The sequence below is a fragment of the Malania oleifera genome, chromosome 9, assembly GCF_029873635.1.
Source record: "Malania oleifera isolate guangnan ecotype guangnan chromosome 9, ASM2987363v1, whole genome shotgun sequence".
Classification (NCBI taxonomy): Eukaryota; Viridiplantae; Streptophyta; class Magnoliopsida; order Santalales; family Ximeniaceae; genus Malania; species Malania oleifera.
Genome location: NC_080425.1, coordinates 81,836,391 through 81,852,275, shown reverse-complemented (window position 1 = coordinate 81,852,275; position 15,885 = coordinate 81,836,391).

The window sequence follows — 15,885 nt, the reverse complement described above, 5'->3', positions numbered from 1 at the left end:
TGGAACCTCTATCGTCAAATCGACCACCTCATCCCAGACTACTGGGGAGTCTGTAATCTCTCTAAAGGCGCGATTGACTACTCATAAAATTCACACACTATCTGAGATATGTGGTTGCATTCTGATATGAAATAGCTACGATACCGTACTCTATAATCTGAATTGTCTCATCAGGGTCTGATAATATAATAATATTATTTAATATATCTTACTGTTTTACCATGATTTTGATCAACTGCAATAACCATGATTTTGTAAAACTGTGTTAACCATAATACTATAATAAAGTGATTTGTATAAATTGAAATATCTGTATGTTATGGTTCTGTAATATCTGTATATCATGGTTCTTTAATTTGAATATCATGGTATTATGAAAATTGTATATCTGAATAAACTGTAATATCTGAATAAATTGTGTAAATCATAGTTCTGTAAAACATTGAATAGTCATAGCTCTATAAATAAAATTGTATGATCTGTGAATCATAATTCTATAAAAACTATATATTCGTAAATCTATAAAACTCTATAATTTTTATACTATAATTCATTGATAAAAATCTCTAATTTTGCTGGCATAGCACATTTCCCTTACCTATCTAACTGGGAGGCTTGACTTCAATTCTATCCTCATGCCCACGGCGTACCCAACTCAAAATCCTGAAATAATGTACATTTCCAAATTTAATCAATCCAAACTCATAATAATAACTATACTCACCTTTTCCCCAGGCTTACATATTTCTTTTATCCATAAAATTCTAAACTACTAATTATTTATCAATGTTACCTGAATTCCTGAGGAAACACCCACTGGGATCCTCAACCCATGCCTGTGGTGTTCGAAAACCCAAACCTTGAAATCACAACACCCTAATTTAATCAACTCGGACTTCAGTACATTTTCATCTAAGACAAAATCTGGGTTCAAAAAGCCTACTAACCATATAAACCCTAAAATAACCTACTTACCCTAATTTTGGGATGGTGCCTAAACTTCTCAAACCAAAATTCTGCTCCGATTAAGTTGTAGAGAATCTCCCCGGGATCATCGTGGTAACTTCTGATCGTCGAACCATGGAATAAAGAGATCGGAATCTTAGAAAGAAGGTGGAGAGACCGAATTTGAGAGAGAGAGAGAGAGGAAAGCAGCTGAATTTTTAGCCAAAATTATGATTTTTGCGCTTATATAAATGGCTGGCCATGTGGCTTTGTCGACGAGACACATGGCCACATGGACTCATCGACGAACTTATAAAGGGAGTTCGTCGACGAAGATGATGAGTTCGTCGATGAGCCAAAGGGTCTGATTTTCCCCTATCGTTATCTCTTCATCGACTAGACTTTGAAACTCATCAACGAACCATTTAAGGATATTCGTTGACGAAACCAAAGTTCGTCAATGAACCCTGCTCTAATCCTTTCTTGGATTTTCCTTTCTCTCAATTATTTAATTGCGATTATTTTTCGGGTCTCTGCATGAATAATAATTTAATCACCTGAGAATTTGCCTAATCCGCCATAAACGATTTGACCCAATCTATTTTTGTCAAGTCTATTGACAAAGAAAAGCAAGGAAGAATGGAAAAAAAAAATATTACAGAAAAAAAATTTAAGTCTTTTCATATTAAACAAAGTAATATAAAATTATTAGTTCTAATTAACTATAATCTTGTTAATCACAAACGAAATGGTAGAATTGCCGTTGCAGCAACAAAAATCAGAAATATTACAACAACAAAAAAAAAGCAACAGCAATGTAATAGGATTTTGTACTTTTTAAAAAATTAATAATTTAATCCCTCTTCTCTTAATCTGTTTCAGTTTCATTGATTTTTTTTTTATATACAAAATTTCACACCTAAATCGAATTATTTGGTTTCTAATATTTATGAACTGAATTCTAAATCAAATAAAAAGTTCTTGGTTTGATTCAGCTTGTGTCAATTGGTTTTGGCCTCATAATGGACCTTAATTATGTCAACTAAAATTAGAGCGGACCTTGCTAAATTTTACCAATTTAATTGTAAATTTTTCCAAATGGAATTTTTATTGGAAATAAAACAGAATAACTCACTGCCCTCATGAAGCATGGAACTTGGGATCTAGTTTCACCTCCTCCAAGTTGTACACTTGTGGGTTGTAAGTGGGTGTTCAGAGTGAAACGAAAATCTGATGGCTCTGTGGATAGATTCAAAGCACGTATTGTTGCAAACAGGTATAATAAACGTCCAGGGCTTGACTACAAAGAAACCTTTAGCCCCGTAGTTAAACCTGCCACCATACGATCTATTTTGACCATTGCACTTATGAATGGGTGGGAGTTGAGGCAAATGGACGTTAACAATGCTTTTTTACATGGGTGCTTAACTAAAACTGTTTATATGATGCAATCCCTTGGTTTTAAATATCTGTCGAAGCATGATCATGTGTGAAGATTAAGAAAAGCCATCTATGGGCTTAAACAAGCCCCTCGAGCTTGGTGTACAACTTTGAAAAATGCTTTTCTTGAGATTGGTTTTCATAATTCCAAAGTCAACTCTTTCTTGTTTATCTATAGACGAGGCTTTATCACTTGTTATTTTTTGGTCTATGTTGATGATTTTGTGATTACAGGAATTAGTTCTAATTTTGTGGCCTCCACTATTAAAGAACTAGGTGGCAGGTTTTCTCTCAAAGACATGGGCCTTCTTCATTTTTTCCTAGGAGTGGAGGTTATACCTACTCGGACATGTCTATTTTTATCACAACATAAATATGTTAGTGATTATTGACTAGCACCAATATGCTTGGTGCAAAGGATGTCTCCCTCCTCTTTCCACGAGAATTTCTCTGCAAGTGGTTGATGGCACAACTCTTGTGGACAATTCGGAATTTCATTGTATTATTGGCAACCTTCAATATCTTTCTTTGACATGCCGAGATATTTCATTTGCTATCAACAAGCTGTCACAATTTATGCACAAGCCAACCAACACTCACTAGACAGCAACAAAAAGGCTCCTACATTATTTAAAGCAGACCATTTTCCATGGTATACAACTTACTAAAGCTGGAGCTCCCAGTTTAACCACTTATTTTGATGCAGAATGGGCTAGAAATATGGATGATTGTACATCTACCTCGTCTTACATTACCTTTCTCGAATCCAATCCTATCTCTTGGAGCTCCAAGAAACAACGTGCAGTTTCACAATCCTCTACTGAATCTGAATACCAATTCCTTCCTTACAAATGTAGCATCTGAGACTATGTGGCTTCTTGCCCTCTTTACTGAGCTTGGTTTTCCACTCAAGGCACCATCTCTATCTTGTGTGAGAATCTTGGAGCTACTCATCTTAGTTCTAATCTGGTTCAACATTCCCAAATTAAACATATTCAAATTGATCTTCATAATGTGTGTGACCTAGTTCAATGTGGGAATCTCCATGTTTCGACATGTTCACACTCAAGATCAGCTTGCGGATTTATTGACCAAGTCCCTGTCAAGACAACACATATAAATTTTACATCACAAGATTGGTCTTACTGATGGAAGCTCAATCTTGCAGGGGTGTATAAAGGCAGATTGCATAAATCAAGGCCAATTCAACACAAAAGAGAGGAGAGAGAGAGAGAGAGAGAGAGATAGAGAGAGAGAGAGAGAGAGAGAGAGAGAGAGAGAGAGAGCATAGGGAAGAGTATATTTTATTTTGACCATGATTCACACCTGTTAGTGGACATTTGCAACCACAACTAGTGAATATGACAACGGGTTCGGGTCTAAGCTCATACCCATTCGCTCCAATAGCACTCGTCCCGGGGTTCCAATCGATGGGGAATACATAGGAACCACCAATCATAAATTCTTGAAGAAAGGGGAATAGCTAGGGACAAAATTAAAGAATAGACCCCTAACTTGGAATTGAACCATGGGTATGAAGTATTGGAGGAGCGCCTACGAGACGTGGAGGGTACAAACATATTTGGATCAATGGAAGTGTTTAACCTATGTTTACTGCCTAATGTTGTTTTACCACCAAAGTTCAAAATCCCCGATTTTGAGAAGTTTAGTGGGAATAAATGTCCAATAACTCATATGAAGATGTATTGTTAGAAAATGACTACAGATTTCAATAATGATAAGCTGTTAATCCATTGTTTCCAAGATAGTTCGACTAGGGCAGCCATAAGATGGTATATCCAATTAGACGGTGCAAAGATCCGCACTAGGAAGGATATAACTCATGCTTTTATTACCCATTATAGGCATGTGATTGAGATGACTCCTGACATGTTGACCTTGAAAAATATGGAGAGAAGACGAGTGAATAATTTAAAGAACATGCTTACCGATGGAGAGAAATGACAGCACAAGTTTATCCTTCAGTTGAGGATAGGGAAGCAATTTATTTGTAAACACCCTCAAAGATCCATATTTTGGCCATCTTATCAGAAGCATTTCCTAGAATTTTTCAAATTTGGTAATCACCGGAGAAAGAATTGAAAGGGCATTTAAAATGGGAAGGATGAGCAACTCAAATATTGGGTAGGGGGTTATGAAGGAAGGAATGGGAAAAAAAAAAAAAGAAATATGGGGAAGTATAAGCAATACAAGGTCATCTTATTAGAGGAGATAATATCATATATATAGGGAAAAAATGCCCATTTGGTAGGAGTCCATACTAGGTTTAAAGATTGACTAGTTGTCAACTTCAGTAGTGGATTAATCCGACACAGAAGTGATGGTGGAAAACTAGATTAGATAAATGCCATGTGCTTGCATACCCAAAGGTGATGAAATTAATAAAATCTTAGGGATGTTTATGAATTCATTCACCCTTGTCAATAAGAGGAATAAACCCCATAAATTCTTTTTGTTCAGATTATTTTAAATTTAAATGAAATAAAAATGCATTTCAGTCTCATTTCATTACATTACCCTTTTCCTCTCACCTTTTACCAAATTTTGTCTTGTTTTGCTTATGTTTCATGTGGGGATATAGGAAATATTTTTGCCAGTAAAAAGTCCTAGAGCCAATAATTAGTTTTGAGAATCTATAGGGCACAAAAAAAAAGTGAAAAAAAAAAAATTAAAAATGGAAAAAGATGATAAAAAAAAAAAAAAAAAAACCCTAATGATTTGTGCTCCAGCAATGCGCCCTCGATAGTTTTAAAAGGATGAACTAGTCTTGAAGAAAAATTTAACAATCCATAAGGGTCCTTGCGGAAAATGGATTTCAAATTATAAAGGGTCTTATAAGGAAAAACATTGTTGTTAGCTAATATAGATGGAAATGATGTACCACACTTTATCAACTCAGATGTTGTAAAAGAAAAAAAATATTTTACTTGGTGACACGTGTGCCTTTTTGAAGGGATCAATGAGTAAGGTTCCTTAACTTTTTATTCCAAATTGTGATTAGTATCTTATGGGTGAAATGATTGTGTTCTGATCAAATGATGGGTGGGCATCTTTGGTTTGCCAATGTACCCAAAAGAACCAAGCAATGCATTGACTTACCACTTGGTAACCCATTTGAGCCTTAATTTTTAAACCAATTTTTTTTTTCTTAATGTCAGTTTACCGACAATTTAACCTGAGTTTGGGTCCCTTAGTGTTTGACAATTCATTTGAGGCAATGATTACTACCAAAAGGATGACAAGTCATCTTTTGGCCATCCAAAATAAAAAATAAAAAAAGTAAATCCTTTGCTAGCTCTATTGAACCTAAAAATTTTATTTCTTGAATACACCGTCAAAGGATCACCCCCCTTACTAGGGCAATTTCAAGAAGATTAATATAAAATCCCAAGTGAATCCCCAAAAAAAAAACGGGGGGGAACCAAGATCCCCTTACAAAAAAAAATATATATATAGTAAAAGAAGGGAAATACAGAAAATAAAAATAAAAATAAATAAAAGAGGAAAAAATCAAGAGTATACTTCATTGGTGATCCTTGACAAATGCTACCTAGAAAAAAATTCATGACTTTGAGCCTTATTAAATTTTTTCTTTCTTTAGCCCATGCCTTTAGCCTACATTATAGTCTAAAAAGAAAGTCTTGACCTGATTGGTATGTATCAATACCTTAAATGAATTGTCAAGCTCATTAACGGTTTGAACTACGTTATGATCTGATCCTAATAATGTACGTAGGCACCTTGTTCTAAGAATAAGTTTAGTCAACTTTTTGCACCACTAAGGGCATAAATGTCATTTTCGGGAGGGGTTTTTGAGCCTTGGTTTCCCTACTTTTTGGAAACCTGTATCCTTAGCTTACATTTCGTCCCATGTCTTCAAGTCTACCTTGAGATTGGAATACTAATCAAAATACCTAATAAGACACCAATTACAATTCAGGATGGAAAGGCAGAAATGGGCTATGGAACGCTAATTAAAAGAGTTCCATTGGAAGTTGACATCAAAATTACAATAGAATAGTGAAGAAGTGGGTGCAATAGATGGGTAGTATCGGTTCTACTTTTTCTCATAAAGAAAGCAAGTCTGGGGTATAAAAAAAAAAAGTAAGTCTGGAGAGAAAAAGAAAAAAATGGAGAAAAAGAAAAAAAAAAATGGAGAAAAAAAAAATAGAGGTGTTTATCTGTTGATTTGATTCTCTAAGCACTACAAAAAATAAGCTTATTAGTGACAGATCAAAACCGTCCATAATAATCACAAAACTGTTACTAATAGAATTAGTGACGGTTTTATAAGTATTAGTGACGGTTTTGAATTAGTTGTCATAACTGTGGTTATTTATACTTATTAGTGACGAATTTTAAAAGCGTCACTAATAATAGAGTATTAGTAAAAGATTATAACCGTTACTAAAACTTTAAAAACCATCACTATAACTTCTACATTGGCTCGATTCAAAATCGTCACTGATAGTAGAGTATTAGTGACGTATTTCAAAACCGTCACTAATAGTAGAGTATTAGCGACGGTCACTAGTACTCTACTATTAGTGACGGTTTTGAAACCTTCACTAATACTTAAAAAATGGACAATTATTAGTGGCGATTTTAAAACCGTCACTAGTAATTTAAAATTAAAATTTTTTTAATCATTAATTTCTATAAAAATCTATAAGTACATTTTCGTATACATAACATTAAATCATAATTACTAAAAAATTCATAAATTATTCAAAATTCTAATTCTAATTCAAAAAAAAAAATACATTATACAAATTCAAATTCAAATTCAAATAAATTATAAAAATTCAAATTAAAATACAGGATTTTCATATGTTCAGATAACAAAAAAAAAAATACAAAAAAATAATCAAAAACTGCATCTGACTATAGTGCATGACATCATGCTGATTTGTGACAGCTGCAAACCCTACAAATTAAGAATTATAAAAAAAAAAATTAGCATACGATTTTTGAACATATATGTATGCATACTATAAGTATCAATGATTTGATAGCAAAATAATCGGACATTCGGACATAGTTAAAAAAAATGATACAATTTTAAATAGCTAAGTTTTATCAGTTTAGAAAAATTTTGACAGCATTTTGCCTGTAAATAAGACATTTTCCATAGAGATATACTCCAATCCTGTGTGTTTACAATAAACAGTTCACAATAATCCAACCAATAATAAATGTTATGAGTGCACAAGAGTTTCATATAATAAGTATTAAATAATGTAATGTGTTCATGCATCCCATAAACAATTTATATTAGAATATAGTTTTATGAAAAAATCAAATGTGATGTTCATGGTTTACATGACTTCCTTAGGTTTTAAAAACAAGTATAATAATCAAATAATGCAAATGAGTCCGTGATTGATAAAATTTTCACTTAACATATGTAAAAGTAAATTTAGAGATGAAATTCAAAATTCATTTGAACTTCACTCATCCTTTCAAAAATGTATTAATATTTAGCACACTATAATTATTCTCACAAATATGGTATATAACTTTGATTATTTTGGAAAAAAAATTAACAAATTTTTGGCAGCATGCCGTCTGTAAATAGAACATTTCTCAAACTTGCAAGTCACAAAAGCATACAATTGACAAGATTTTTTGCATCATACAGATGTCATTTAGATTAAGACATGCAACAACCTAAAAATATCTATCAGCAGGCAATACACATCACTACATCAGTCATACAGGTGGCATTCCAATCAAGCATACAGTCCTAATGTCTATTACCAATATGCAGTTCACAACATATATCAATACAGGCATGCATTTCAAAAATTAAATCATCCATTAAACTGAAGCAATAAGAAAAAATGGATAATGGATGTTTGTGCAGTGTAGTATAGTGCAACGTAGTCAAACACCAACAATCCATATTCATTAATTATCCTATAATATGTTCAAGTAAATGGTGTTGAGTACATTCTCAGAATGTTTATGACACATATATCGTGAATCCTAAAATTAACCACCTTCCGTCTAAAAGGTATGGATCTTATGCCATTCAGGAATGTTGCATTTACATTGCAATCAATCGCTCAAATTCCATATACGTTGATTTTAAATATTTATTTTACACTGAAAGTAGAATCTTATGGTTCTCAATTTGATTCTATAATCCAATCTTGTAGACCCCTCCAATGATCCTATGTAGGATCTCAATTCTGACAATCTTGCTTCTTTCACTAGAAGAAAACAAATAACAGTCCTTCTTTGTTTTTAATGTGATGGATGATCATTAGAAAGTAGAAACATAAAAGCACAAACAAAAACTCAAGTTGACATTTTTCTAGTCCTGTGCAAAGATATGCTTTCCTCTCATCCCAAGCAAAGTAGCATAGGAAAGTTACCCTTTGAGATTGAGTCATTGATCACAACTGAAATTCCCAAATCCATAAATGAACACATTCAATGATGTACTAATAAAAATACATGGACCCTTTTATCTTTGCACATCACTCTCTTTACTATAGCCCCAATTAAGCCTAATAAATATGAACATACTCTAGCAAAACTTCACCATTAAGATTTTTTTTTTTCAGCAAATTGCTTTCCACAGCACACAGAGATCCAATAGGAAGAGGGAAAAAATGAGAGGAAAGAAATAAGGGCCAAACAAACAAATTCAGAGCCAACTAAAAACAAAAAAAAAAAAAAAAAAAAAAAAAAAAAAACCTGAAACAGAATTTATAACCTAACAAAAAATACAGGTAAAGTCCTAATTAAGCCCAAGAGAGCTGAATACACTTTCTCCAAGCACAGATGAAATAGAAAAATCATACAAGCATGTTATGTGACTACCTGCTTAATTTCCACATTTTTTATATATAATAAATATCACAAATCCCAACTCAGCAGATCATAATCCACGGATACATCAGAATACACAACAGAAGCCTAAGCAGTAGGAAACATACAATCACAATATTATAAATACGAAAACATCCATCACATTACCATAGATACCAGAGTCACTATATCCACTGTATTTCAGTCTATACATCCCAAAAGCAAGATCTAGGGACATTTCTCACAAAATCCAATTGTCCCTACTAAAACTTACCCTTCAAAGAGGGCAGACAAACAACACCATATCAGCAGGGCTTTTCCCGCTCTCCTATCTGGGCTCCTGAAAAGTTTATAAAATTTTGGGGTGAGACACCTCTCAGTAAGGGAAATAAACTAATACTAGTGTGTGGCAACATGAGTATTCCGTGTTATACATATATCATACAGAACATATTCAGTAACTATTTTTTCAAATCTGGGAAAACATATATATCATCAAAACAAGGCAGAACATACTGTATTTCCATAAACATATTTCATCTCATATAATAATAATACAAAAACATTCCTGGTAGGTTAGCTGGTTGTTGTCATGTATTACCCCCATATGACTGAGTTGTGTGACCCGAAGGCGGGACTTGACAATGGTTGGTCGACCACTGCCAAGTCAAAAGTACAGTCTGTAAGTCTGATGGGTCTGCCTAACCTGGTCCATACACTAGGGGCGCTCACACACTTCGTAAATACCACATCGACCATCCAATCTCACACCACTCTGTATAGCGGCGTTAACACAAATATCATGATCACGAAGACCATGGACACATAGCAATGGTACCGTGCAAGTGCTAGCCTAGACCAAGCCAACCAAGTTCTGATATCATATAACATATACAGAACTGTGATACATGGATATTTCATATCATTAATTATCAAATCAATCATATCATTTTGCATATATACGTATATCATGAAAATCATCGGTCCATACGCCGGTATTACACATTTTACCATAGCTTGGCTCGTACACCGGCAAATCATAGCACAGTCTGTACATTGGCAAATCATTTCCATAGCTCGACTTGTACACCGGCAAACATATCATAGCATAGCCCGTACGCCGGAAAAATATATTCATAGCTCAGCCCGTACGCTGACAAATCATACACATAGCACGACCCGTACGCCAGCAAAACATATAAAAATCTCGGCCCGTACTCCGGTTTTACATTATAAAAATCCGTATCATAATCACATTTCCAGAAAATAGTGTTTCATAACATTTTTTACTCATGCCACACTAAACATGTTTTTCATATATTCAACATACCATCATTTTCAACAGTATTTTCTCAAATATAAATCATATATATGAACATATTTACTTTCCTGAAATCAAATACTATATATACATATATTTTCTTAAAAAGAACTAGCTTAGTTTATCCCCTTACCTGATTCTTGAAAAGCCCCTAAGAAAATCTGCCCCGCACCCGCAGGGTTCCCAACTCAACACCCTAGAAACAACATTTCCCAGAACTAAAGTTCAATATTTCTACACATATAACACTTTCTACAGCTTTCAAATAACCAAATACTAAGTAGAAAGTCTTACCCTAGATTTGAGATGGTTTCTAACTCAGCCCCACCGACTATCCGCTCTGGCAGACTTGCAAAGAACTTTTCCAGGAGCGTCGTGGTGGCTTGAGATCGTTGAGTCGGAGGAAATCCGGCCCAAAATCAAAGAGAGAAGGAGGAGAAACCATATGGGGAGAGAGAGAGGGATTCGGGGCAGAAAAATGAACTAAAAATCATGTTTAACCCTATTTATACTGCGGGATTCGTCGATGAGCCATATCACCTAGTCGACAAGTCCTATAGAAAATTTTTCGACAAAACTCACTCCTCGTCAATGAAATTCAAACTGCCTAAAACCTCTCTCGGTATTTCCTCGTCAACGAATCTTGCCTTCGTCGACGAGGTCCTCTTATACCCTTGTCGACGAATCCCCTGTATTTGTCGACGAGGCCCTGATAATCCCTTCGGTTATTCCTTCTAAAGTGCAATGTCATCGAGTGCCTCCCTCTGTTTTCGATTTCCATTTCTTTTTCTTTTATTATTTAAATACCATTATTCTTCAAGTCGTTACATGTTACCTAAATCCAAGCAAATTGAAGGTATAGAGGAGATTCTGCAACTGAACAAATGGCTGTAAAATTGAAGTAAAATGTGGCCAAAACCTTTCCTCTGAGTCTACTAAATTGAACCAAGACAATTGAAAATTTTTTAACTGCTCAGTCATTAAAACAAAAAGTATTCATTCAAAAGGATAAGATGAAAATGTCAATTAGAGGATGTCAACCTTGATTTAATGAAACATAGAAAATGGTGGAGGGAAATATCAAATCGGTTCATACAATGCATATTTAGCAGCCAAATTGTGCAAAATTTAACCCAGAATACTGTGCATATATTCAGGCTTTTGGCATTCGCATCAAATCTTTATCATTTTCAATTAAAAGAAAATTGAAATTGGCATTTTTCTAATACTGTCCCACACTTATGAGATAAGATTTGAATTAATTGTCCAAGCATGGTTTTCCTTTTTTTTTTTTCCTGGGGTAATGCCACCCAAACATCAACTTATCATCTGACAAAATTTATTTAAACCAAGACAATGAGTAAGGATTTGACAATCCTCTAACTTTCAAAGGATATCACCCTAGATCATGCAGAATGGCAAAGCCCCACCTAGCAGGACTTAAGACTTGGTTGTTGTTACGTCCTTCTTATTTTATTTTATTTTTATTTATTACATAATAACTCCAACCACCAACAAGTCCTTCGGACCCCCTGGTGCGGAACCAAACCTATGGATCAGCGTCGTCCTCCTTAAGTCTCGTTGATCTGGTAAAGTCCGGAATATGGATACGGCTTCCGTGCATTAGTTGGACATTTGACTAACCCGACCCCCTGGACATATCTCCATTACCATCTACAGTCCCCATTGGCTCACAGAAAACTCTCACCATCTACAGTCCTCGTTGATTCATAGAGCGAATTCTTACCATCCACGGTCCCCGCTGACTCACAGAATAAATTCTCACTATCCACAGATATCGTTGGTTCCGTGAGTGTATCTATCTGGAACTTAACATATAGTATTTTTTTTTTAATACATCAAGTAGTACAGTTGTCCTAAGCTAGAGTCATTACTTAGTTGTCATAAAATGTGGTCATAATTATTTAAAAAAATGAAAATTTTTTTTAAGGATATTTCAATTGGCATTAAGAATACATCTAAAATCATCTTCAAATATATTTTAAATTGTATTGTCAATTTTGCCCCTTTAGATACTCCCTAGGGGTGTGATCCACATCAAGGCAAATCATCAGGTCCATAATAAGATTCATAACAATAGTTTATGACCCGAGCAAAATTCAAAGCAATAGATGGAAGTTGTATTTCCTGGCTTACATCGGCCCTAACCCAATCTACCAGCCCACTTGCAATCTAATTGAGCCCGATCTATCTCAAATACAATATAAATATAAAAAATAAATACATACATATATTTCTCTTTATTTATCTACATAAATATGAATGACTTTGTTGAGAATTCCACTTGTGAGCTTGTCTCACTTTAGAAAATTATGATGAGTGCTTATATGCATGATTGAGCTTAAGACCCAATAGGTCTAAGCTTTTGGGTCAAGTTGGTGCTCACCCATGTGTATCAAGCCCACCCATGAGCTCCTCCGATCCTAACAAACTTTAATGTCCAAATCCCAAACTAAAGTTAAACCTGAGAAAACGGGTCAAATGAAAAATAATAAATCCAACAAAACTGCATTCGGTAAAATTTATTTCTCTATTCGGGGTGAATTCGAGGTATCAAATTAATGTTCAGGTGGATTTGGGATATTGGGTCAACGTCTAGCACCAAATTCCACATGATTTGGGGAAGGGATGTTTACTTTTTGCCCCAATCATATTAATGGCTACCTGCCCATATGTGCACGGTTTACGCCCCCCTCAACACTGCCTTAAGCAAGTCAATTCTATTAACCTGCCAAATACAATTCCCATTTGCATTGCTCACAACCATAATTCTAGTAAGCTTTCCAATAGTTGTCCATCACTGCGACATTTGTAATAGTCAAACCCACTCACATTCAATTTGTTGGATATTGAACTTTGATACTAACCATGATGTAACACACACTAGGGTTCTCCAAGGCAAAAAAATAAGATCTTTTTCCTTGACAAAATTGTTTGATAATTTATTTGCATCCATTTTAAAGCCCTAATTTTACTTCCAAAGCTCAAAAACACTAGATACATCAAAACTAAACAATTACATGTCAATAAACTACTCAAAACAGCAATCACAATTACACTCTAATTATCATAGAAAGTGTCGGACAAATTTATGCTACAAAATATAAAGAAAATAAATTATTGAAAAACACATTGCTAACTCGAAAAATGAACTACATGCCCAATAATAAAATGAAGTCTAACTCAGATAAATCCTAAACAAACCAAAAAAATAAGTGCTTGCTAAAAACCTAATTGTAGTTTTGCCAAACTTTCCCATCAGTATCATTTTAATGACACAAAACACGGACTATGGTATTAGATCAATAGTCCAAACGAAAGAGTCCATTAAAGAATGTCAACAGTGAAGGAAGAAGAAGTTTCTCATTCCTCAAATTTGCCTCCGCTCACCCAAAATACAAAAGAAATCATCACGTTAAGATTCCCTTTTCAACATTCTAGTAACAAACAACCCATTTGTTCTATAAAAGAAAAATAAAGAACCCACTTGCCACTTTTTTTTATTGATCAAAATAAATTAATACATTATTAAAAAAAATAACATACAAGACGCAAATAACAACAAAAACAAGAAAAAAAAAATCTATTATGCCATTGTTCAGGTACAAAATTATAATATATAGAGAGAAAAAAAGTTCATAATTAATAAATGCAGTGACCAAAGTAAAATAACCTTCTTTGTGGCAAGCATGGCCTCAATTAGCTCCATCAGTTAAGAAACTGAACATTAAGTGCCCACACAAGCAGCACAGCGATTGGGCTTACTTCAAAGTAGCATAGATTTTTGTTTCAGAATTTAGAATATAGAATTCAAGCTTCCTCAAAATCAAAGTCAACAATCATTGAATCAAGACAATTTCATTTGATGATAGAAATATCAGATTCCTAACAAGAGCAAATATTTCTAATCGCCTCATCCCCATCCCTTTCAAAAGGAAGACTGGTTACCTAACTGTAGCAAGAAACCCAGCAAGTTCCTAAATTTCTCAACCGCTGTTTGGATTGAGGGGTCTTGAATTCCAGAAGAATTCCAGAATGCGGGGATTTCAAATCTCTTGGTTTAAAACACTGTTTGGTGAAACTTTTTAACGCGAGTTCCAAAATACGTCATTTTGAAATTGAAATCAAAGCAAATTGAAGAAAAGAAAATGCGAAAGGAAAAAACAGATTGTCCGCACTTGGCAATTAAACTCAAATGGAATACTAATATCCTATTATTAATTACAAGTTTTTCAAACCGTCACTTATATTGTTAATTAAATTATTTTATATTTTTTAAATAAAAATATTATTTATGACGAATACTTCAAACTGTCACTAATACACTATTATTAGTGACGAGTCTTCCAAACCGTCACTAATATTATTTAATAAATTATTTTATATTTTTTAAATAAAAAATTATTAGTGATGAATCCTCTAAATCATCACTAATATCCTATTATTAATGACTAATTTTACAAACCGTCACTAATATTGTAAACTAAATTATTTTTATAATTTTTAAATAGCAACACTATTAGTAACGAATCCTCTAAACCGTCACTAATATCTCATTATTAGTGAAAAATTTTTCAAACCATCACTAATATTGTTAACTTAATTATTTTTATATTTTTTAAATAAAAACACTATTAGTGACGAATGTTCTAAACCGTCACTAATGCCCTATTATTAGTGACGAATCTTCCAAACCGTCACTAATATTATTTACTTAATTATTTTTATATTTTTTAAATAAAAAAACTATTGGTAACGAATCCTCTAAACCGTCACTAATACTAGTTATTTCTACTATACAATACTATTAGTGATGGTTTATTAATCGTTACTAATAAGTGACTTTTAGTGACGTATTGAAATCGTTATTAATACCCCGTGAATCGTCGCTAATATTTTATCGAGATAGTTTCCGCGCGGAAAGTGGTTTCCTACGATGGTTTGTGCGGGAAAACTGATTTTTAGCGATGAAAGCATTAGTGACGGTTTGAATTTCATCACTAAAAGTGCACTATTAGTAACGGTTTGTAAAAATCATCACTAATACTTTAACTATTAGTGATAGTTTTTTAGAACCGTCACTAATAGTGCACTTTTAGTAACGAAATTCAAACTGTCACTAATATTTCCGTCACTAAAAACCAGTTTTCTTGTAGTGAAGTTAACATCAAGGCTACACAACATCAGAGTACTGGTAAAGCCACTTCCTATTAAATACGCACAGAAACTAGGTAAATAGACAAGTTTGAGCATTTCATTCGTATTATTGTATTATCTGATTGCATACTTCTTCACTTAACTTCAAAATGATTTAAACA